We start from the raw sequence: 26,580 nt of genomic DNA, 5'->3' as shown, positions 1-26,580 counted from the left end.
TTTTTTGTCGAGATGAGATTGGTTTATGCAGTACGCGCGTCTGATACGAGATACGTCGAGTATCTTAACTGCAATCGGCTGACCGTCGCCTATATCGCCGGTGAATTAGTTTCATTCGGAAAACGCTCGTTTTTTCCGCCCGATATATCGCTTTGATTAATTATGCGAGTCTAAAATACCGTGATCCTGATACTAATGTCATCATACGTTCGCTATATCTTGAGTTGTTTTTTGATATCGTATTTTAGAAATCTGCGAATTACTTTGACGGGTTGAAAAATTCTGTTTAGAAAAATGTATGTGCCATCTTGCAATTTTCCTGATATTTAAACCGTAGAGATATGCGAGTAAATTTTTTAGATTTTAATCTATATGCAAATATGAAGTATTTTATATATTTATGTGTAGTATCTAATATTTATATACCACATAAATACATCAAATGCAAGCTAAACTAATGTATAACTAATTACTAAAAGGTTACTAAAATAACTCGTTATGATGATAAACTTGATTGATAAATCGTATACATACAATCCAAGTTGAGGATTTATTCCTCTTAATATATTACATTTTATATAGCATCTTATCACAGCTATGGCTACTATACATGGTTATTAATTATGCCATTAATAATGCAACGAGATAAAACTTATAATTACAAATGCCAAATGAATTAGTATAACAATTTTTCCATCTATCGCTATTAATTGCATCTAATTATCTCTTTCACGCAATATCTTCCGAACACTTATTATATACATGTATATGAATTAATTATTTCTAGTGTTCGGCACAGCTGACATTGCAAATAGGGAAAATAGAAAATAGAGAAAGGGCATATATAATACTATGCCACTGTTCCGTGAAGCAAACAGGAAAGGGAGGAGCAGAAATTCGAGTCGACTTGGAAGTCTCGTTAATGGATGGAAGGTCGCGTGTAGAAGAGAGTAGCGCGTTCGGAGCTATTGCCCGGCATCGGCGGTCGGCGAGCCACTAATCACCACTAATGTTAATATTATGCAGCAACTACAATGCTCTACGTGGAACCTCGATAAACCATGAGCGGATCTCCGGAAGATGCATGCAGCCGTCTCATGCGATTCCCTTGTCGAAGTGCCACGCCACTACCTCCCGATCGTTTTTTCCATTGGTCTTTGCACGCAGGTATACTGACTCATTTTCTTGTTTTCTCAGAGTCGTGTAAAAATTTCGGTGTAGCCAAAAATGTGATTGATATTTCTTTCTTTCTCTCTATTGCGATCCTCGATTGTATTATTAGAAAAGCAAGACATTTTTTTCCCAATAAATATCGTATTTGAATATCCTATATTGCTCGATTAAACCTAATTACATAATATAAATCGATTGGTAAAACAGCTTAATGCATATACATTTTCAGTAATTTAACGCTAATTATATATTCCGCTCGTAACCTATCCGGACGATTACGAACAGTAGGCGAGAGTTCATAGATCACCTTGCGGATTCTGTAATCTATAGGAAACTCTTAACGTCGTTCACGCGGCCCATCCACGAAATGGAAATGGAGGTCCCGGAAAATAGCCAACACGATGGGTGAGATTGCCATTTATTTTGACGTCCCCGGTAATCGCCGACGCGCAGGTAAATGTTAATGGATGGGCACTGACAGCAAATTGAATACGTGCATCGATCCGCGGCGATACCAGGTGCGTTTTGTTCGATACGGTACTCTATCAAACCCGCTGACCTATCAACTTGCCACGTATCACGAGGAATGACAAGGGGACAAGTCTAGTGGAACTGCTACAGGCTGCCGCGGGTGGTCAATTAGAAATGAATATTCAGCATTTCGCGTCCATTGACAACGATTCCCTCGGCGATGAGTTATCGGAGCCGGTCACGCGAATACTTGTAAAAGCTAATAGTACGATTCTCGTGCACGCGCGCGCAGCTAACTACATACGATAATGATAATTACAGTGTTCCGCTGATTAATTATCCGCGCGCGGATATTTTTACGCGCGATTTAAGGAATCGACGATCCGTATTCCAATTATCTCTCTTCATTCATATTAACATTATAATTAAATTACATACTCGGCACGCAAAGGAGAATAATGCGTCTGATTTATTTTATTGCTCGAAGACCGCCTGGACGGATACCGAAATTGGGTTACCTTAATTGGAGGCAGAAACGGATTCGTATGTGAATCCGTCTTTCGCTCTGTCTGTCGCATTTCCGTATTCACGTGATCGGGGCGTGAATTCCGCGTATTTAAGTGTCCGTTGCGCCATGGTGCCTTTCTTTACCCCCGGTAATGATCCCTTTGTCCGGCGAGTGAGCGCGACTTTAAGTGAAAACGTCCATTCAGCCAACGACAACGACGGTTTGCGCCCTGAATATATTGCACCGATTGCGAGGGGAAGATAAGTACGGGAGACTGAGGTCCGTCGGTTCTTAGCTTCCGACGACTCCGAGCGAAGGTGCCTTTTTTTTCTTCAGCTTGCTGAAGAAAAGGAGCTTAACGCTCGCTTCCTTACTGTCGGAAAGGAGAGAACGAGAAAGAAAGAAAGAGAGAGAGAGAGAGAGAGAGAGAGAGAGAGAGAGAGAGATTGCGTTATTCACGGAGGTAAGACGGTGTCGTCATAATACGAGCTCGTTGTTGCGTCGAATTTGGAGGAAGCGGCTCGTAATAAAGGCCGGCAATTATTCTCATTCGTGAAATTCGCCCCTTCGTGGTGCTCAGCTCCTCGCTGTTGCCGTTTTCCTTCTAATGTAACGTCCATCAGCGAGGCCAACACGAAAGACCAATCAACGTGAGAGGTACGCTATTAGCGTGAGATTTTTTTAGCATTCAAGCTTCGTTCGTTCGACGGGATAGCGCGTCGCGATAAATCGCAGCCGCGCTATGTCTGCAGTGCTTATTTACACGCGCGTATGACTTTGACGAGCGTTCGTCCGCGTCGACCGCGGGGGGACGACGAAATGTGTTTAAGCCGCATCGATTTGTCTTAAGCCACGCGAACACTGGCATGCGAGGCATTTTCACATCCGGCACCGGCAGAGATTTTCACGAGATCGGCTCTAAGTGTTTACGCGATACTCCGCGGGATTTTTTTTAGAAAATTAATTAACACCCCCGGCCGCCATAAGCCGCTTATCCCCCCCCCCCCCATCCTTCCTCCGCGGATTAGAATCGCAAACGCGTTAAACGCTAATAGATGCAGTCGAGTCGCGCGGGCTCTAGTAAGTGTATTCGCCGAGAGTAAATAAGCGTATCTCAAGTGGCTCTATTAATAGGTTCCCGTGAGCTTATAAGCCGGAATAAATTTTTTTCCGGGACCAGATATCGGCGCGCGGCAGTATCACGCGCGTCCAGCGCCGCTTCCAAAGCCAAAGGCACGTCGATCCAGAAGCCGATCTCGCATTGAGATAATAACAGGGAGATCGCCCCGTGGCGTCGGAAGGCGGTTAAAATGTACCTGGCGATATAGTCAACGACCGAGATCGCCCCAAACGGACCTACCGATCGATTCGCGATCATTTGCACGCGATTTGTTAAACGCGGTTAATCCTCCTTCTCCCTATCTGTGTTTCTTCCCTAATTTTGCTATCAAGATAAAACGAGACCTCATATTTGTGAAAAGAGATTTCTTAAAGTCTTCTACGTAATGCTAATTTAATTAGAAATCAGTTATGCAAATAATCACTTCTTCGTAAAAAAATTCAATTAACGAAAATTTTTAGAGAAAGACAAATTATTCATGCTCGTAAAGTATTTAAATGTCAGATTAAAAATCAGCGGTGGCGAATGTTTTAATGAGAAACGCTGGATTTCCTGTAACGATCGCGCGAATTACCTACTTTATCTTATCCTGCTTGGCGCAAAGGATGCATCGTATGGAAAGACGCGCATCGGGAAGAAACGTGCAAAAATCACGACAGATACGAGCGTTAATTTGCGTTTCCGCGGCAGAAACGGGAGTAACGAAGGCTTATTAATAGAGAAGGCAGTGCACGCCAGAAGGCGACTATCCCTTTTTCAGAAACCAGCCCACGGCGGCGTACTGCCATGCTACCACATATTTGCACGTATTTCACAAACAGATAGGCGCTCGAACGAGTCGGTAATTACGGATGTGGCTTAAAATAATGAAAATCTATTAGTTGGTACAACGCTTAACAGCGATGCTATCCGTTTAGGAGCGGGTACACGTGCACCACCACACACATGCGCATGCGTATACGCTTGGAAATGGAATCTCGCCGCATGACAGGACGAATGAAATCTACCTTAGAAGGACGTTCGGGACAGGATGAAGGCTGTAGCGAGAAGTACATCAACAAGATCTATTTCAAGATCTTCGTAAAATTAAACAAAATTAGGCGAAGAGAATTTCTTTATGATAACTTTTACCTAAACTGGACTTGATCTAATAAACAAAATTGATCTAATAAACAAATTAATAAAAGTGCATATTCCTATCCCATTCTTAAAGAAAAAATGATAAAACCTCTTATAGAGATCTATGCGATATGCGATATTCAAAAAATCACTGAAAATTCTGAGTGTAAAACTATATCGATAATTAACATAAGTTTACAGCAAATACCAAGCCTAAAGGCTGTAATCTGCCTAGATTTAGTTACGTTGATGAAAAGCAAGTTTAAATGCAACTCCCATTCTTTTTTTACTAATAAGTTATAATCATGTGTGAGATAAATATAAATAATCATAAATAAAATCAATGCATTGCCGATATATCAATCCACGCAAATGCTTATCTTGAAATGTATGTTAAAATAAAAATGTTTTTTTCCGTCAAAAAAAATTTTACATTAAATTTCTTTAGCTTAGGAAGAAAGAATGGATGATCAACGAAATGAATAAAAAAAAAATGGATGAGAAATAAATAAAAGAATTTGTTCGAATATCGGTCGATATTCTCGATTACAAGCGCCTATCATCAGAGCACATCGCGCAGCGAGTCGATTAAAGCGGAAACGGTACAGCGTGAGGAGAAAACAGATACAGAGAGCGCACCGTCAACAGCTCTCGGATGCTGCGGAGAGGATCTTCGCGCGGAGTGAGCGCCGCGTTTCGCATCGGCTGGCCGGCCGGCCGGTCGGTCGGTCGGTCGGGGTCGCTGACTCGAACGGTCGCCGATCCGTCAGTCGATTACTCCGGGGATCTTACGTGAACATGGAAACAGGTTCTTGGAATCCGGTTCTCGATTCTACATACGACTCTAATCAACGCGGCTAGATTGCTGCATCGTATAGGTACATACGCCGTGTACGGCGAGCTAGCGCGCGTTGGACGCTCGCTCGCTCGCGGTCGCATGTGTGTTACCTCGTTATTCCCTTCGGTATAATGTGCGTTGTTTGTTCGACTGGCGACGGCCGTTCTTCGGCCGGTCCCGGTCGGGCTGTTGAAATGTATTTAGAACCGATTTCATCAACGTCGTTTTATAGATGTAGTTGACATACTTTTCAGTTTTCTTTAATTCAAGATTAAGAAACATGAAAGATATCAATTCTCTCTCCAAGTTCGACGTACATATCAAAATTGATTGATGAGACGTCGTCGGTGAAAATCGTCTCCTAATGTCAAATAATAAATGACCAATGTATTATAATTACTGGCAAAAGATCTCTCCTTCGATATCATTTAAAATCTAATTCCGACTGCTTTTATCGAAGATTCGGCCATTATTTAATACTTATTTCTTTAATACTATTTACTTGTATAAAAGTACTTTGTATAATATATAAAATTTGCATATTAAAATATAATTTTTTTATAGTTTACTACAATATATAGTATCACTGAAAATATAGCAATGTCAATCTTTTCGATCGATTAAGTTGACACATGCTTCAGTGACATTTCCAATTTCGGTCATTTGCTTAAACGGATAAGGTTGGACAAACCAGAGCCCGATTTGTTCTTTGTGTGGATTGTCACGAAGGTATCCCGTCAGCACAGGCGGCTTCTACTTACAAGAAATGAAGTCACAATTACTCAAAATTCGTCGCGCGACTCACAGTTAGCCGAAAAGGATCGCGATGCGTGTGCGGGCCGAACGAGCCCGGCAATAGCAGCAGCTGGTGATTTTGTTTGCACACGTGGAAAGCAAAGTCGGAGTCGTATTTGCGTGCGCGTCCACCGCGTCAATCGAGTCGCGTCGAAAGATCCGAAACGAGTGGATCACGCTGCTGGTACCGATTTTACGTGGCTACGCCACGGTAGCTGGCAATTATCGTTAATTGAGACCCCGAAATGCAACGCCTTACAGGCAGCTGCCGCAACGGAAAACGATCCCTGTGATTCTCGATGAATTTCGCTGAGGATACACCCGGGGATGGGGCCGGTCCTTTTTTCGGACAGTCGCCGTCGTGAATCCTCTCGTAAGCGACCATAAGCGGCATTTTATGCGCATCATACAGTAGTTTCTTTTTTTTTCTCAGCGAGATACCTTCGGCTACGCGCGCGATATGTATCGGAATTATTCTCCTCGGCGCCTTTTTGCACTCCGTAAAACCGGAAATGTTCACTGCTCTAATGCGCGTTGCTAGCGAAGCGCGACCAATTAACGTCATTCCAGCGTTACGACAGTGTCGAATTATTTTAACGCTGACATTACTAATATGCGTTTTCTTCTGGCATAACGCAGTACACAATACGACTAGTTTCGTGTGAAACACGAAAAGATAAAACCATCTCCCAAAATTAAAAAAAAATAAAACAAAATGAAATAGAATAGAGAAAAATGAGAAAGATAAAAAACGATAAAAATCGGAGAACTCTATATAAATATATCATTGTAAGTAGCAATAAATGTAAGCAATTAACTATATGACATGGTAGAAAATATTAATTCTCTATGAAAACCCAAGTTGAACGTTCTAGCCGACAAGCCCACTCGTGAACCATATAGCTAAACGCAAACGAGCGACAAGTTCGAAAAAGAATGATCGGTTTATCGGTGTCAATGAGATGCGCGGGACCAGGGTCCTGGATCAAGGTCGTCCACCTGCCCGTCAGGACCAGGTTATCTGTCCCGCGCGATCCAATGTCTCTCGCTAGTCCACGCCTGCCTCGGAATACGTGCACGGTTAAGCCGAGCGAAGTGAGTGAGTGAGTGAGTGAGTGGTGAGTAAGAGAGAGAGAGAGAGAGAGAGAGAGAGAGAGAGAGAGAGAGAGAGAGAGAGAGAGAGAGAGAGAGAGAGGCCCCTCGTTACGACGCTCTGTGCCGCTGCCGGTCAAGAATGGAGACATCATCCCCGATGATGCCGCGGAATCTGAGCGGAGAAGCGTCTTTCCTCTCACGCGCCCGGAGAACGTTTGCGTTCGCGCTGTATGTTCCGGAAGCGCTCTTCACGCAACTGACGTTTGCTCGCCGCCGCCGGTTGTAAGTATTGTAGCAAGTAGCTTTGCGGAATGATATCCGCGGGAACGATTGTAATTCGAGAGCATGCACTACTGGAATACGCATTCTGCTTTTATCAAGATGATATAAAAAATGATAATGATTAGAATCCTAAAAAGACGATATCTATTATTCGTTAATGATAATTTTAAATTTGACGTATGGATTTTTTATTTTATTGTTTTTTTTCTCTCACATTTTTTGCAGTATTATAACACTGTTTTACTATATGTAAGCTATAGATATTTATTTGATCGTTAGAGAGAATACATTGCAGTAAAAAGCCGCAAAATGGCGTTCCATGAGATAGCAAAAGAGCAGTCCGATTTACTGACGACTTTTTATCATCTCCAACTTGCGCGTGTGGCTTTAGCTATCAATACGCTGCGTTTTCGCGACGCTAATAAATATAAGATCTTGAAAATTTTGTGGTGCAATGTACCGATGGCCGCACGAAGATATGTATAGGTCGCAAGGAGACCAATTAATTTTCGACCGTTATGAAAGAGCCGAGGCAGAAAGCTACTTGTATAAGTCCTCTCCGCCGATAATGTACTGTATTACGAATGAGGGGTTTTACACAATCGCCGCCATCCATAGCATCTCTCACTCAAACAGTTGACGCAACAAGGTCTTTTTATAGAACCATCGTCCTATTTTTATAGACCATTTTTATTTAAATAAGTGATTTGTCTAAAACTCCGTAATTATCCTACACCGCTGTATAAACATTTAAATTTGTTAATTTCTACAAAATGTCAATCGTGCGTGCAACGATTCACAGCGGCATCCAAATAATTTTTATTACAACTGAGTGTAAATAACGTTTCTTGCTCAATTGGAAAGCGCGAAATTCTACTAGAATGACAAAACAGAGACGTTTGTCAAGCTCGCGTACTTTGCCGTTGCAATGGAATAAGATCGGCTATCGGTTCTCCGTGTCTCACGTCGCACAATATTTCCCCGTCAGAAAATAATCCCGTTGCACGACAACGGAGAAAATACCGATAGCCCAATACCATCGGGCCGCTATATCTCCTGACACACATGCTGCTCCTACCGGGATGAAAATTCGTGCCAAGTCCGTGTACGGGCAAGTAAAATGCGTCACTGATCGGGTCGACCAATACGCATGCACGCGAATTTACATCGGCAGGTGTTATCGCATTACCGCAATTGCGCTACCGAAGTTGTAATTTTCAGGCGCGAATAACCAGTCCAACTAGAGAAAAATGATTACGATGTATATATGTATGTTAGCGTCGATGTACACACAAAAAAATATTGTATATTGCCTGTTCGCGCGCATCTGGAACGACGATAATGCGATATATTGCGCGGGAGCTGGTTAATGCTGGTTTATCCATGCTACTATCTAAATCATCGTACGATACCGCCATGCGATACCGTCGATTGCTTTACGACTGCATAAATCCGCGTCGACCCCCTCGATGTCGCATCGGTGCATCTTCGCCGCGCGATTTATAGAAGATTTGCAAAACGTGCTAACGTTTATTTGGATGCGGTTTTGCGTATATGCAGATTCGCGGAATTTACGTGTTACTTTCTAAAACTCTCTCCTGCAATCGCGGGTAATTATTAGTTGCCGCTGCGCGCGACGTGGACATTTACACGCTCACAAAGCTCTCGCTCCGAGAGCAATTCGTAATTCGCTAATCATCAATTCGTCAGAGCGACGCGACGATGCAACGAATGCTATCCTGTCCCTCTGGCAATGCTTTAACTTTCGCTAATCTCTTTAAACAAATTGTTACTTACTTCAAGTTATTTCCTAATTACATTATCTCCTAATAACAATAATTTGCTTTAACCAATTGTCTTTCATTATTTCATTATATTCTCTCGCTTTTCCCTTTAAGATCGAGAAAGCATTAAACTAATCTCGGATATTTTAATTTTGTGATTGCAAGCATGAGAGATGTAAAATGTCACGATCTTTGTGCATCGAATTTGGTATTAATTAAATTACGAAATTAATCCTGCGGTTTATATATAAAGTCAGATCTGAAAAGAAATCTGATAAATAGCTTTTGATAGAGATAACAACGCTTTTGATTCTTCGATTGGTGAAATAAAAGTATGCATATGTCATAACATTTAATGATAATGCTCCATATACGATGCCGCCTTTCGCTAAAGCGTTACGTTTGATGTTAATATATGAGAGGAATATGAACAAAACTGGGAAATAAGTATCGGCTATATGTTAAATGTGCTATATGTGTCACATAAATTAATATTGGAATTTTTGGGAAAAAGAAATCGATATCGAGTGCAATTCTAATTTCACTTCCCCGTTTCTGCCAAGCTCACGATTAACTGGCGGCTTAAACGACGCTTGCGCGCGCGCATGCCGGCGTGGCATCATACGAGCCTCAATGCCGTCTACGGAAAGAGCCGATTTCGACGTGGCCGTCGGGCGGAGGAGGCTTCCGACACGACCCCAGGTCACGCGTAGCGCCCGAGTAAACACGTGCACACAGGCCGTCACGCCGCGAAGCCCCCGGCATGTCGTTCGCGTACATACCTGTAAGAAGGCGGACAATAACAGGCGTTACTGATGTGCGCCGAGGATGTTCGCTCGAAACCACGGCGTGTTGCACACACGGCTGAGATGAAGAAAGGGGAGAAGGGAGGAAAAGCCGAGAGCGCGAAAGAGAGACGGGGACAATCGTGATCTTTCCAACGCGCGACAACGCGAGAGGAGAAAGAGCGAGGGCGCGGAGGGGGCGGTAGGAGAGGTAAGAGCCCGCGGGGACAGGAGAGGCATCGTACGTTCGAGCCGGTGGGAAAGAAGAGCCCGAAGAGTGGATCGAAGATGTAAGGAGGCCCGTGCATCACCTGTGTCGGCCCACGGGTATCGCCGCTGGCGTGCCGTGTAGCGTTGCGGGATGGAGGAAGCGGGAGGAGAGAGAAAGAGAAAGAGGGAAAGAGAGAAAGGGGGGAAAGGGAATCCCAATCGGTGGTAGGGGTAGCGTGGGCCTGACGCGAGGATAGACTCGGACGAGGGACACAACAAGAGGATCGGGGGGGGGGGGACGGGTGAGCCCGCGCGCTGCGTGTGTGACAAGTGAGGCCCCAGGAGGTATCAGCAACCACCACAATCGCGTGGACTCACTCATGCGCCCGTACGTGGCGAGCAACGGACGGAGAGCGATCGACCGACGACGACGACGACGAGGACGACGGCGAGACGAGCGGGCTCGGTGAGCAAGAGAGGAGGGGAAGGGAGCGACTGAGACAGCCAGCCGGGAAGGGAGGACAGGGTATTCTCTCTTATGCCGTGAGGGCAAAGACGGCGGGGCGGGAGGGCCTTCTGGATGCGAGAGAGGAGCCGCGCGCGGCTGCCCTCCGGCGCTCGTCCGACGGCATTCCTTCCACCGAGCGAGTCGTCTCTTCATTCTTCTTATCGGCCCCTCTCTCTCTCCCGCCCCTTTGTATCGCCGTGCGTCCTCTCTCCTTTGCTACCCTGACTCTTTTAAACCTTCCCCACCCGTCTCGCTTTGGCCGCCCGGCCCCACCTGTCAACCGCTCGGATCCCAATTTTAGCCTGGAAAGATGCCTAAACACCCGACTTTGTCACCTGCCATCCCTTGAATCTCGCCGCCTCTGTCTCTTTCTCTCTCTTTCTCTCCTTTTTTTTGTCATTTGAGAGAACGATATCTGACTCCACGAATATGACTAAAAAGAAGATTCTCATTCGCTTGTCTCTCGTGTGAGCGGATCCATCGTTCCTTTTGTTGCATGCGCGGCTCGTGTTATTGGATAATGCGAATGCGATCGTTCCGATCAATCGAACGTGAAACGCTATGATACCCAAATAAAGTAAAAAAAATGATTTACATAAAAAAATGTGCTGAATAATTATTTGTTGGTGAAAATCTGTTGATGAGATTACATATGCCGACATTCGACGCGTTAGTCGCATACGTATATAAAGTACTTTGAAAATGTCATAAGAAATGTCCATTGGTGGAAAAGAGGAAACAGTTTTCCTCTATACACGTTCGTTAGCACGGAACACGTTCGAGCGAGTAAGTGCGATCTCGTCGTTGATATATAAAATTTGAGCAACGCGGTCGAGTAAATGAAGATTTTCACGGTGCCGCGCGTTCGCGAGTACACGGTATTTTCGCAGCAATTAAAAACGGTCGGTAATTTCTTTAATCAACCACCCCCTTCTCCCCCTCCGTGCAACGCCTCCTCCACCCGCGCGCGCGCGAGCGCGCGAACTAAGTTTCAACGCCGAGATAACATCGAGCCACGGGGTGATAAGTTACGCAAACCCCCTAACCGTAGAAAAACAAATGCGTTTCCGACGGCAGATCATTATACGGCGCGTTATTTATTCTTGATGATCATGAAATACCGGTTCCCCACGGGGCACGGCCGGAGCGTGCACAATAATTAACGTACGATAGCAATAACGATAATTCGAGATCTCGCGCAGCATTCCGGCGCTACCGGACACCGGTGGTGCGCGCTTCATTCATCGATCTCGCGTTTATACTCCAGTACCCAGGCCCGATGCCTCGGCAACGGCTCCGGCTCTCGGTATCGGTCTCGGATGCCCGTCCGCGAATCGGTCGGGAGTATCAGCATGGTGATGCGTTCCAATTCGGTATTATCTAATCGCGGTTGGCATGCCGGAGCTACCGCGATCTCATACTCCATCATGGCGTGGCGCAACGCGCCTATACAGACCACGCTCGGACGCGGACGTACGCACGTTCGCCGTACGTGTACTTTTATGTATACGCCCTTCATGTAAGCAAATCAACGCGCGCTCACCACAGGTCGTTTCCACGGCTGATTTTTACTCGCGGCAAATAATAAATTATCGGGGCGGCCGTGCGTAATCGGTTCGGAATATAATCTGCGCATGGACAACCGTATCGCGCTGCGGTAGCAGCGGAGGCTCCCTCTTAGCCTACAATCTGTCTTACATATTCATTATAGCTGCAGGGTGAGCAGGTATTATCTTAGATGGTCGGTTTGGAACAACGTATAGCTTGTAATTTTCAAGGGGCCTCTCTCTTTCTCTCGGACTACTTCTCCCTTCTCCGCTCTCCCGCGCGTTTCTCTCGTCCGTTCCGTCGTATCCCCCTCCGTTCGTCTCTCGCCTACATTTCTCTCACACACACCCCTTACACGTTTTCCCTATCTCCTCTGGTCCCGACGCTCTAAGTCGCGACCCTTCCGGCCTCGGCGTCGCGTACCCCGACACCTGATCTGGCCGCGCGCCGTTACCCACGATATAATGACAGTTCGGTACGCGCGTATGCAAGTGTGCAAGTACAAACGTACGTGCACGCCTCCGTCTGATAATATCGCGGTCTGACCGTAATTGCGCTCGCGCGCTCGTCTGCCTCGCCACAATGGCTCGAGTGACGATCCTGGAATTCCCGGAACTCCGAGCGGCGCCTTCTCCGGAAAGAAGAATCGGCATTCGTCGCTCTCGTTTGTACCACGCAACGACACGGTGCTCCGGATACGCATCGGATAGACCCGGTAGACCGCATTCAACGCGTTGGACATATTTAGCTGCAAGAATACGAGTTTTGCTTCCCTTACCGATTTTGTAATACAAAGGTCTTGTTAAAACTAATAGTGCTTATAATGCTATAGAAACATATAGGAATTTCATTACAATGATAATTCACTTTGTAATTCTTTTACTCATTGCTGATACTCGTCGTTGACGTTTTTACGTAGATATCTTCTTTACAATATGGATTTTCGTGAAATTTCATCTTCTGGTACAATTACAAGTTCTCTCATAATTCTTCTTAGCGCAAGTCTTTACGAGGTGATCCACGTATTTCTATGGAGAGGCGATTAGATAGCAGAAAACGAACAGCCGTTCTCGGGGGGCTTAAGGGGCGACGATTCCCTCGAGACTTTCCGAGCAGGATTATCCTTCAATTTTCAAACTTCGGGTAGTGCATTTTCTTGACACGACACTCCGGTGAACGTATTCGGACGTTATACGCGACACTCGGCGTATAACGCCGTACTTGTAGCTAACGCAGGTTGGATAGGTGCGCCGTGGAGAGCAGGTGCCACGTGAAGTGAATGACTGGTGGCATGTTAGCAGTAGCGGTGACGAAAGTGGAAAAGAGAGTGGAGGAGAGAGAGAGAAGAGGAGAAAATGAGAGAGGAAGGTTTAGGGAGTAACGTGAGTGAGGTATGCGACTCCTGTGAGTGGATAACGCGAGTTTAGTGAATGGGGCGAATGAAGTGAAACACTCGAAGTCGACGGAGCGTGCAACGAGTAGGTGATACGCTTTCTAATTATCGGAATTAACTCGACGGGAATAGAAGCGCAGCTTGACACGGTTCAAGCCGCGCGCCGCACGATCTTCGCCTCCCTATTTTGACGCGAAAACACACCGCGCGTAATCTTGTGTACCGGTTTGACCATTTATTTTCCGTAATAGCATTAATATTTCGCGGAATGTTGTATAACATTTTCCACTTTTTAATACCGTTATCGTCGTTCGGTTTTAACGGTAAGTTATAGCGTGGGCATGTTGAAAGCACTCCATCATTAAATTATCATTACTAGCCGACTGGTTTTAGAAATTTTACTTCCACTAACTTGTTACGCCTTGCAAATCGAGCATTAATTCACGAGTGTCTGTAAAAAGTGCACTTGTTACATCTACTTTTATATCATTACTATCTCTTTTGTATTTCTGTATATTTTCTTCGCGTAAATATAAAAATAATACAATTTGACATTAATGTAGAACGAACTGGAATAACAACGATTTTCAAGCTAAAATCTTACTGAGGTTGATCGATTCTGCCGGGTAGATGGCTGGGGCGGCGAGCACCCGGAATCGGGGCACGCTTGTCGTACGTCAAGGCGGGGAGGAAAGTGCACCAGCAACAATAATCAATGGAGTTACTGCATTGGGGTGTGGCGCGCAGTGCCGGCGCCTCCTTGCTGTCCGACGTACTTCGATCCGTACCCCTTGCAACCCTGTCTTCGCCTCCCTCCTCCGGTGACTCCTTTCTCTCTCCCTCACTCTTACCTACCTACCCTTCCACCACCCTTTCCTCCTAACTCACTAGCTACCCCTCCGACGTTGTAGGTATCGACATCCCGTCTTGTGTCTCGTCTTCTTTCTACTTAGACACTTCTATCTTACGGAGGAATTGTAAAAGGAAACATTTATCTGATATAGCAGTTATTCTATAGAAAGAGTAATTGCAGATATCGATTACATCTAGTTTATAATCTATTTAAGCGTCAAGTCTAAAGACTGCGTGTTCAATAATTTTTGCAATTGTCTCTTATCTACATTCTCTTTCTCTTTTTCTTCGCATTCCTTTAGCGATAAATTGACACAAGGACGCAAAGAGTGATTCTGATTCAGCAATAGATAAAGCATCGACATTTCTGCGACGGATAATTGAGACAGATAATCACAGGTTGTCACGATATAATGACAAATTCATGTTTCCACACGATCCGAGGTCCGGACTGAAGCGCGCATGGTGCGTCGGGACCCTGGGGACTGGTTCCGGTACCAAGACCGCGCGTGGGTGGAGCGGATGCAGTAGCGCGAGCACAATGCATTGCGGACTGCAGGTGCCATGCACCGCAACGGAGCAGCGACGAAAGAAGTAGCGTTGCGCTGGTCAGCGCTGACACGCCCGGTTGCTTATGCTTCCGGCGCCAGCATCGTAGCCGAGTATCTCGCAGTTCCGAGCGGCGCCATGGAAGTCGCACTGCACCTGTCTTACAGAGTCTATCATTCGGCGCAACATTTGTCAGCTATCTGTTCATCATTTATCATTTCTCCAGGAACGCCGCTTTCCTGAACGATACAATATCAATAATAATGTGCGAAAGGTGAAAGTATATTGCAATTGCAATGAACAATTAGTCGTTGAATTAATCAATAATGACATTAATTAATAATGTGATTTTCTAAATCAATAATAAAGGGCCTGGCTCTCAATTAGCTCTTTCCTTTATTATTCGTGGATTTTCAACAGAGCCTTATACATTTATTTCAATAATAAAGGTTCGATATATTCGATTATGTCTATATGGTACAGATAAATGAAATCTTATTCTATAAAGATAATTTTTCCCGAAGCTAGTCTGTTAACACCTGCAGGTATGACTAATAGTTCTGATGTAAAAATCTATACAAGATTAGATTTTTGGATACAAAAGAGATAAAATAATATTTTTTATCGCCGTTTTTTATTAATATTGCCGTTACTCTCAAAATAATTAAATTACGAACACGATGATTAATGGATTCGAAAGATCGGTGACTTATGCAAAGCAGAACTCATGTTCTGTTTGAACGCGCGGTGACAAATTGGTAACGTCAGTGGTTTAGACGCGTATCCACGACGAAGAGTTCGAAACGATGACGACAGAATGGCATTTTACTGGTTACAGCTGCCGCGCATGATTATTCGCGCACTTCCGTTGCATCGAATCGCGTCGTGCGAACGTCTCGCGGAATTTGCAATTCTCATTCTGCTGATAATGCTGATCTTGAAGGGAGAATCGGTCGAATGTGTTCCCGTGAATACATTACGCATTTCTCGGATTGTATATGCACTTAATGTAAATAATGGCGATAATACCGATGCGTTGCCGCGCATCGGTACGGGTACACTATTTAAACGACCGTGCTTTCTACATTACTCGTAATTTATTCCAGAGGCAATTACAGCTCAGCAAAGCTATATTTTATGATCGCTAATTGGAAATCGACACCGTGCGACATTTGAAAAGTATCATCTCTTTTAACTACTGCGTTAATCATTTTAAGTGCAACTCGATAATTGGCACTAAGTGCTGTAACTTTGCCTGTAAAACTTTTTCACCTCCCTTTCTTTTTCTCTCCATCTTTTCCCATCATTAACGCTACTAAACGCAGACGGTACGCTTCGCATGCGATAACGATGACTTTTAGCGTAGTCACCGTTGTCACTGTCAAACAGTCAGCACACCGGTGGCTGCCGTCGATATTTAAAGCAGCACCGTCATCCCTCGGCCGGTCCACATAGCTCATTCATGCTCGCTCTCCATTCAATCTTCCGATCAGAAACCACCTGATCGCACGCTACCGTTCGTACCTGCTATATGGACGGTACGCACCAATGTTACATTATTTATAGGTACTTCTAATCGCGCCTTACAAGTTCCGCAGCATGTACCCAGTAGGAATAATTCTGGTAGTCAATAACGTCTTAAACATTGGCATTAGTTATAGCACAAAACCCCGAAGAATGCACCGATTAAAAAAGAATGAAATGTATTTTTTTCCCGCAAGAAGACCTCATCATCGATCGATCAATCAACGTATTCGCATCGCGAAGCGTGCTTTATTCCACAATCAATCAAAGAAAAGTAAGACCGCGTTCTGCGCGAACAAATGCTCGTCCAAACTAATTAAAACATACAAGTCCCGATTTGTCTATGTGTGCCGTAATCTTTATAAGCGTCCAGCAAAGCAAGATCTTAGAGGCGCAGTCATTAAGAATTGCGACATGAAAGAACATATAGTTATTGTCCCCGTGTATACAGGTGGAAACTCGTTATAAAGCACTTGTTACGCATGACGCAATCCTCAATATAAGTTATACGTCACAGCACGGACGTCAATGCAATTCAAGTCATTATTGAATGATATATAGATAGTCTTACGCCTAACAAAATGGGACGTCTTACATCATCTTGTGGCAGAGATAATAATGATGTATTATTAAACCCGCGTGTAGTAATGACGAATATATTATTCACATGCTCAGCTTCTTTCATAATTTATCCTTTCGTTGCACTTGGTGCATGTCAATTAGACTGAAATTGTACAGTACAATTAATAACACAATAAAAATTTTATCACAACTACTACTTTGTTTTAATTTTCTTATTCGCTATATAACTGCTCGTATATCAAGTTTCTCGAAGCGACATGATAATCGTGTGGAAGTTTTCTTCTAAACTTTATTCCAATTTTTCGAATCATAATAATACTTCATTAACACATGTCCGTTAATAATACTTTGAGAAGCAAAGAGGTATGTACATGTACATCGTTGAAATCTGCAGATATCTTTTGATTGTCGATAAATGGAAAAAATATATGTTTCATATCATCAAACTTAAACAGCTACTACTTTTACGAGGATTAGCCCACGTAAAATCCGATCATCCTTTATCTTCGGCGATCAAGAAGGGGCCAGCGGTCCCGCAGGAATATTCGGTTAGAATTCAAAGCGTGTGCCGTTCCCACGTAGACTCCGGGGAGTTTTTCCGATTCACGATGAATCGCTAACCCAAATGCTCAGTAGCCCGAGGATCCAGATTGTGCCGCTCGGAGGCATTATGCCATCCCGCATTGTGCGCTCATTGTGCGATTGAATAAAGAATATTTTTAGACATCACTTAGGGCTTATCCGACGGGGTGACACACAAGCACATCTCATCCTCGCCTAACATCCCCCTTTCCATTGTCGTGGAAGACACTCTTATTGTTTGGGATGCTTTTAGTAGCCGAATATCTCACGCTAAAACTACAAATGGATGCGAAAAAAATGATCGAATGTCAGAAACAGGTGGCTGTCAAGATACCAAATGACTTTCATTAACATCATAAAAATTTCGAATAAAATTTCATATTCTAATGAATTCTATAATTTCCTCATTGTGAAATAAAATTGACTATAGGTAATGCAACAATTATAACCATAAAACATATTTTAATTGTCGTCTTCTTCATTGCTCCTTGTGGTTAAAATCATGATTGAAAACGAACGTTAATGATGTATAAATTATTTATATAGAAAGTTATGCTTCAATTAGTAAATCAAATTATCAACATCACATCAAGTACAAGCTGTTGTAATGCTAATTAGTTACTACATTAAAATAAAAACGATGTCGATAATATCAACGAATGTCATTAACATCATATACCGAGTACTTTATCTGACACAAAATCGTGACACTTTAATTTGTCAGTTCTTTTGTAATTCGATGTTGGAATTTTCAATTGATTTTAACAAGGTGAAACAGAACTAGTTTTAATGTATTGGAAATTTTTATATATACACTGATTTATATATTTTTTTAACTAAAAATTATCGCATATATATGTACTGCGAGCTGTGAAATAGCGACCATATGATTTACCAAAAGGATCACGTCATGATAAGGTATGTTCGAATTAACAAGAGACTCGAATTTCATGTTTTATTGCTTAAAATTATCTCTTCTGATGCAGATTGACGTCATTTTGCTGCGAGTGCTTAGGTGATATAAGAGAAATTGTCAATTCTTGAAGAAAACCTGACGATAAGAACGCAGTAAAGCGGTTCGGCCGAGCTGCCGCCAGCTAAAACTTCGTTTAGCATCGCATCGGGGTGAAACAAACCGGTCGCGTGCGTGTTGGCTGCGTGCGACGAGCAGAGGAGCAGAGGGTCAATCTCCTCGCGCGCTTCTTCTTCTTGTTCTTTCTCTTCATATTCTCTCTTTTCCTTCCGCGTAACCATTTTCTTCTTCTTTTTCATCATCATCTTCTTCTTCGCCCGCCTAACCATCTCTTCTCCACCTCTGTTTCCTTCGCGGCAGCATCCTTTCTCTTTGGCCATTTCTTCCCGTGCCTCTGCCAGGTAGTCGCCATTATAATGTACCAAAATATCAAACCGCTACCACCCGCTATCGTAAGCGTATTGCATCGTTATTTCATCGAGAAGAATGGTCCACCAGGTTCCAATGAGATTCGATGAACGTGAGTTGTACAGAATATTTCGCGAATCATTAAAAGAAGGTAAATGCAGTTTCATGCTTTTTATTTGTCAATTTGGAACCATGACTAGAATGTTAAACTGAATGTCTGAAAAGGTAGACAAATTATATTTTGATTCTCTTCATAAGTATGAATAGCATTAATTGTCAATATAAATTTAAAAAACACGCGAAAAAAATGTTTACACCTGAACACGTGATGGAAACATTCATCCTTAATTTCAATATTATGAATATCTTCTTAATAAAACTCATTATAGTAATAAATATTACTAGTAGATATTATTCAAGAAATCCAGCATCACGATTATATACATTACCTCAAGGACCAGAAAAAAAACGATACATCACTATTGACTGGTCGGCCTTGTCTAGATGCCTTATCTTTTTACGTACGGGATTTAGTAAGCCATTGTGATGCCATAGACGAACGGCGGCAAGTCGAATTACGCACAATCATTTGCGCAAGGGAAACGTTTTATCTGACTGTTCTTTACTTATATAGTGCTCACTGTACGATGGTTTATCAACAATATCTCAAAGCAATATGTATCAATATATGTATCAAGAGAAGTTAATATTATACATTGAAATCTTTAGACAAATGTGGTAAAGTGATGAAGTCAAACTAATGATTGATCAATCAGCATACTGAAAGGATTTATCACCGAGCAACATCTCTAATAATAAGGAGAGATACTTCGTAGAAAAGACCATTCCATGAATTTTGAAGATAATGCGACATATTTATATATTGGCACGTTAGCTCCATACACGGAATCGCCATGAAATGCTAACGTTATAATAACGGTCGTAATAGCAAGAAGTCGTAATTTAAATTGAGTTTCTCGCTTGTCTGCCCGTAATAGCTCTATTGCACGCCACTCAAACGCGAAAGAGAAAGAGAGCTAAGGTAGGAGAGACACAGCGAGAGAGGCACGGTGATCTGGAGGGAGGGAGACGATGAGAGCGTGACTCGAGGAACACGCGGGAGCAAGAGAAACGCGATCGAATGTCGAGCGAGTGGGTGGGTGTGAGAGATATCTGCACTCTTGTGGGGCGCGTTGATCTAATTGATGCCCAGAGTTGGGGACAGAGCCAGGATATGACGCGAATCCATTGTGGCTCGCATTATTATAATATATATTATACACATATCCTCCACACTACACCGATATCACCGCGTGCGACGTGACAACGAGAGCGGAGCGAACGGCGAGGGAGAGAGGTATATACTGAGGAAGAATGGGGACGGAGAGATACGAATGTAACAATCCGCCGACATTGTTCGGTCAGCCAGTTAGGGAGTACGGTTAGCGGGAGTCAGACACTTCGTTCGATATATCGGCAACGATTTGAAGGATCGGTAATCGCGGCTAGTGTGCGTAAGATTCAAGAATTGGCGAAAAGAAAGAATTCTTCGCGAAGTATATCGAGCGATCACATAAATAGTGATAGTCACCCACGATTTTTGAAAACTTGCAAAATAAACAATTGTCTAATATTAAATTTGATGAAAAATATACCGAGGACAGTGACTTACAATAATGAGAATAGATTTATAACTGACTCTTAATAAATTTATTACGATATTACTATTTGGAGCACTCTGAAAATGTTTTTAAATAGCGCAAGTTGGCTAGAAGAGAGACATATGGCTTTGCGCGAGGAACTTTCATTCAATTCCGTTGCGGAGTGTCAGCAAGGCTCTAACCGAGGATCCCCCTTCTTGGCAATTCGTTAAAGGACATGTTGGTAAGTCATGCATGCTGGTACGAGCGCCAAGTGAAATTGACGCGCAACCACTCGAAAACGAGCGCGGGTAATCGCGTTCACGTAAAAGTGTCTTAGGACCTTCCTTCCTCCGGATCTTCTCCACCGCCTCCGCCTTTACCAAGACGCATACCAGACGTCGCCCTCTGAAACTTATAATGAAGAAAACCCTCGAGAGACGCTCATGTATAGAGACCGACGATATAAAATCATTAAAGGAACCGTGCAAGTATTCTTCCCCTCCGCCGGCGACATCCCCTCCTCTCTCGTCGCTCACGAGCGAGTTGATATTCAAAGTATCCCTCTCGTTTTAGCCGAGTGGATGGCACTTTGACTCCCGTCCCCCCGCGATAACATCTAACGTTTAATTGCATTCGAGTCCGCCGCCGGATATAACTTTACTACCGGAAATTAACGAACTTTGACTATCGGCCCCGCCCGCGTATGCGAGCGCACGGTCGTACATTTAAAATCGAGAGCGAGAGACGCGCGCGCGCGCCCGCTATTAGCAGATCGGGCGAGACCGTCGCGGAGACCGATAATTAATATCCCGATGTTAAGGTGAGCAGCGCGAGCCGGCAGAGAGCCGGAGTTATTACCGCTTATGCAATGTAATACCGCGTGCCAGAGAGCACGCGCGCACAGAAGATCCTAATATCCCGTCCCTCGCTCGCAGCAACTCGGTCGCTTATTTCCGAGTCCTCGCGATCGATCATCCGGCAACGAATGCTCCTTCAATTTTAGACTTTCCGAAAGGATCGAGAAGGAAGGTAAAATTATGGACTACGTGCTCCCGGGCGTTAAGGCGCACGAGGCCCCACCGATCTTGGAACTGCCGTCGCGCGGTTTTTATAAAAAAAAAAGCGTCTTTATCTTCTGCCTATTATACCGCAAAAATTCCAAGATATTCCACGAGCGCGTCACTTGTCGACGGAGAGCCTGTCGACCGAGATATGGTCCACCCGTATCGTTGCCGAGATCGGCGGCGGCGCGCAGCATCACCGCGAGCGGTGGCTTCGGCGCGCGGTTCGAACTTATCGGACACCCGATGGGCACGGCCGGGGCCCGAAATAATTGCCCGCAGTGAAATATAAATGATACCAAGATTGTGGATCGTCCAGGATGAGCGAACCCGGGGGGACGCGGGGAGGTGGGGTGGTTTGGACCGGGAAGGGACGGGTTACGCGGGCGCGCCACGGCGTCGTCGGTGCGCACCTTCGTGCTGGCGTGTGTGTGTGCGTGCGTGCGTGCGTGGTCCGTCGACCGGCTACTTGGTACGCGAGACGTACGCGCACGTAATTGCGTGCCCGTCCTGAAATTATTCATCTCCCCGACCACGGCTGATCCCAGGCGCACACCGCACCGCACACGGTCCCGGCACCAACGGAGCCAGCCAGCCAGCCCCAGCGGTATGATAATGCATAGAAGTGCCAGTCATTATACCTATACGTACCCGGTGTATCCAGCGCCCATCCTACCTACTCGGTACGTAGATTACACCACCTCGAGTCGTCCTCCCCGTCCACCCCTCTCGCAAACCCGCCCAGTGACTGCTTTGCCCCCCCATCGCGCTGCATACACGCATACGCGCGGTGCAACACGCGCGAATTACACCTCTACCTATCTGCCTCCGACCGATACGCGCGATGCACGAGCGACGCTGCGTGTAAGCTTGGGCGCGAACGCATCTATCCCGTATACGCACGTCGCAAGAACATTAAGGATATCGCGGATTACGAGAAAACCGAGGAAAATTGGATTTCCGAGTAACATGCGATGGCTATACATAGAGCAAAGATGTGGCTGCTCGACGTGAGAGGATGTATCTTTTTGCGCGTTGTTTATAGATGAGGGATTTTTTTTTTAAGGAGATGAGATATTACAGTTGTCGACAGTTTTTCAATCGACAGTAGCGTTTCGTTAAACAGCCAAAAGAAATCGTAAGTTGCTGGTCAAACTCAAATTTCGTTATCTTCTCTTTTATCTACCTGTTAATGAAGCACAAACACGTGAGAGCGTTCAGATTTCATCTCGAAAAATAGCACTTACTCGAGTTCCGAGGAACGCTTTATTATTAACCGAATTCAAGTTTCAAGATATCTCCAGGTAGAGTTGCGCTGTTAAGCCTTTCGGCATAGCAGAAATACGTGCAGCGGCGTTGGTTTTGAGTCATTAAAAGTCGCTTAGGATAATATCTGGATGATTCGCTTTTAACCTGAGTACTTTTTCGAGCAATTTATCTCGTATTTTCGCGAGCCCTTTGGTGCCGCATGGTTGTCAAAGATGAATATTCCGGTACCCTCTGATCTGCCGAACATCTGATGGGTTTCGAGATTTTGTGCGATGCCAGAAGCAATTTAAATTCGAACCTTATTAAAGTAAGAAGCAACATGTATTTTGCTCTCGTTCGTGTATAATACGATATAAATCAAAGACGCTGGCAAATAATTTTGTTTATAAATCATTATTAAAATATATAGAAAATCCGTAAGAAGATTTAATATAAGATATCATTCAATTTACATAAATATTTAAAGTATCTCACAATATCCTTTATGAGAAAGTTAACGATAAAGTAATATATTACAATGTAAGCGATATTACGTCGCAGTCTTTTACACATCATAGATTCGCTATTGACTCTTTCAAAACATTAACACCCTTTTTCCTGAGGGTATCCCAATTCAAGCAACGAGAAATAAACTCTACGCTCATTGCATGGAAACAAATCATACCAGGAATGTCATTACGTCGCGAAAGAAATCTCGATCATAAGGGGGGAGAGGGAGAACGTAAGGCCTTCGCGGAACGGAAGTTCGCCCGATTCGCGATATCCGACGCCGCGTGGCCGCTCCTTTCCCTTTCTCGTCCGCTTTGTTTCTGGAGTCCCGAAGATAATGAGCACAATTACGGCAGGGTTTTTGTTCTAGAAATTACACAGTAGTGTGCGGATGCATGTCTGTGGCTGATTGCTATGCCCCCGCCGTCCCCTCGGCGCGATACCTCGCGTTACGCGCACGTCTGTCTGTGCGCGTCCGCGTGTTGCGTGCGTGTTCGTGACTTCGTGTACCTGTTGCGGGGTCCGCGCGCGAAAGAGTCGCGGCGAGGATCGAGGATCTCGCGCGCGCGCGCGCGCGCGCGTGTGTGTGTGTGTATGTGAGCGCGTCCGTGCGTGAACCACCACGTTTCTGCGGGGAAGTCGAAAGGACGACGTGGTAGCGCGGGGTCCGAGAAGCCGCGGGGCAGAGACACGGAGTAAGCTCTAATTGCATTCAATAAAGCAAATAATAGCAAGCTCATTAGAGTAGAGAGAGGAGCTGGCGAGTTGACCGCGGCTCGTACGCCAACTTGCCTACGCTCGGACGAAGAAAGAAAAGGAGGAGGGAAGAGGGGAGGAGAGGAAAGAGGACGTGAAGGCGCGGAGGGTAAGGCCGATCGTTGAAGAAAGAAGGAGAAGCCGCGGAAGAAGGAGGGGAGGACAAACCGGGCAGAAACCGGCGATCGTGCCGTCGTATCGTCGCGAGAACCACGGTCCAATGTCATTTATTGTCCACGGTGGACACGCCGTTCGCCCGAGAACGTACCCCTCTGCTCCCTTCGTGGCGTGGATTCGTCCGTTTCATATGAATGGCCCATAGCCATGCAACCTTCACGTCCTTCGTTAGGTATTTATCCCCGTTTATTATTATTCGGTCGTATCCCCCCGTACGTACATATAGATGCCGTGTTCACCACACGGCACATCGGCAAAATCGATGAGTAATGTTTTACGCGCGATAGCGCATCGTTTTCCCCGAGAACGCAGCGATCAGCGCTATTTCTCCGTTTCTCTGGAATTCACTCGGAAATTACAATCGCGCGGCGTTAAGACGCGACCTGTTGCTGCTGCTAACAACGCGAGCTTGTATTCCTACGTTATGCAAAATAAGCAATGAAGTATCCTTCTGGGGTTTAATTTCTGGAGCTTGTATACTAATTAGCGAGATGTAGCGTTTCAAGAATAACTTTGATAAAGTCACCAAGGATTACGAGTTTGCCGAGATCGTTTCTTATCGAAGTTGTATTAAAAAATATTATAAGCAATTTTAACAATTAACAGACAATATGCTCAATAATGGTTATTTTATCGTCTGTTATATTTGAATATTTCAAATAACGCTGTCATCTCGATCAGATTATCACCAAAAGGAACAATACAGCCGTTAACAGTGCATCGTAAAATCCGCAGCAGTTCGCAGGCGCCAACATTGACAAATCTACTCTCCGCCCGATGATCCATCTTCAAGCGCTCTTTCACTTATTCGCCTTCGTTAAGCGTGACTTTGACTATGTTAATTCATCAATCCACCGCATAGCATTGATACGCGAAAATCAATATACGCATCATAGTGTCCTCGATCCGAACGATAAATTAATCAATTTTGTATCGATTAATTTGCGCTATTAATAATTTACCGATATTTCTTCCTTCTCGTCCAAATCTAACGAGCAAGCGGTACGAAGCGGTTTCTATTTGGTCTCGTATATATAGCGGGCACGCGTCTTTGAGAAAGACGAACGATGGACCTGCATCGACGAAGAGCTCTACCGAGCGGACGATCATTGAGGTGGGAGGGTAGATCGGGGGGGAAAAGGCAGCCGGAGGAGAATCGTCCGCCCCCGAGACGCGAGTAAACGTCGGTAAGAATGGCGATTCGGCTAATGTATTCCGCGGATGTGCGCGCTCATTATTCAGCGATAATTAATTGACGGCTATAAATAAGCGGCGCGTCCGGGCACCGCATAAATAAATGGTTCGCGCGCTGTGGAATGGTAATGGTGACTTTGACGGACCGTTTAAACTGGAATAAAGCAGGGTAACTCGTTTCCCCCGGGCACTCCCCGAGTCCGGGTCTGCCCATCGCACGGTAACGAATATAACTCACCTGCCATGCCGCGCGGCCGGCACAGCGACTGTTCGAGGGACTTGTGGCCCTTACGGCCTGGTACTGACCCACAGATATTTACTTCTCCGGGACTCTCTTAAACCTGCGGCCTAAAATCCCGGCCCTCTCGTTTCACTCGCCGCGAATCGCTGTATCCCGAGGGATCACGATCACATACATCCCAATGTATCAGTTGATCATTATTGTTTTAAAGTTTTATATCTTTCTTGTCTACAATCTTACCTACACGATAAAAGAATAGAAAATTCGACTATTCTTGCATTAAACTGTCATTTTTTGCGTATAATATCATTGACGATAAAAATGGATAGTATAAGATAATTCTACAAATATTTGCCGTCATCACCAAGAATGCATAAAATATTTAATTACAATTGTATGATGTTTGAATAAACCAACAGGGTAATACGTGCTCGTATTGTTAATGTTCAAGCTTGGTAATGACCGGAGGCTTCTTTCCTTGTTGACGCCCACAGTGCGCTGTACAATACGTGATTAATCTCGATCGTAACAAGGTCTGACGAGGTTTCAGCCTTTCGGCTAATATTCGCTACTGATAAAGTGGTAGTTAACTGTTAACTTACATTCATATATATAATCGGTAAGTTGTCAATTTTTTTAAATTCGTATGAA

The 26,580-nt window shown here is 44.5% G+C and overlaps 1 protein-coding gene and 1 long non-coding RNA gene across 4 annotated transcripts in view; one reads left to right on the top strand and one right to left on the bottom strand.

Moving 5' to 3' along the window:
* Nucleotides 1–26,580, bottom strand: part of Ten-a (tenascin accessory) — a 561,949-nt gene that overhangs the window by 471,292 nt on the left and 64,077 nt on the right. The gene's annotated exons all lie outside the window — the stretch shown is intronic.
* On the top strand, nucleotides 1,559–4,238 carry LOC139814811 (uncharacterized). The gene is made up of 3 exons (XR_011732602.1): nucleotides 1,559–1,578; nucleotides 4,033–4,113; nucleotides 4,190–4,238. It is a non-coding gene; the product is annotated as an uncharacterized lncRNA (long non-coding RNA).

This window comes from Temnothorax longispinosus, chromosome 6 (assembly GCF_030848805.1).
Source record: "Temnothorax longispinosus isolate EJ_2023e chromosome 6, Tlon_JGU_v1, whole genome shotgun sequence".
Classification (NCBI taxonomy): domain Eukaryota; kingdom Metazoa; phylum Arthropoda; class Insecta; order Hymenoptera; family Formicidae; genus Temnothorax; species Temnothorax longispinosus.
The sequence above is the reverse complement of the archived record's forward strand: the minus strand, read 5'-3'. Positions and strand labels throughout refer to the sequence as shown.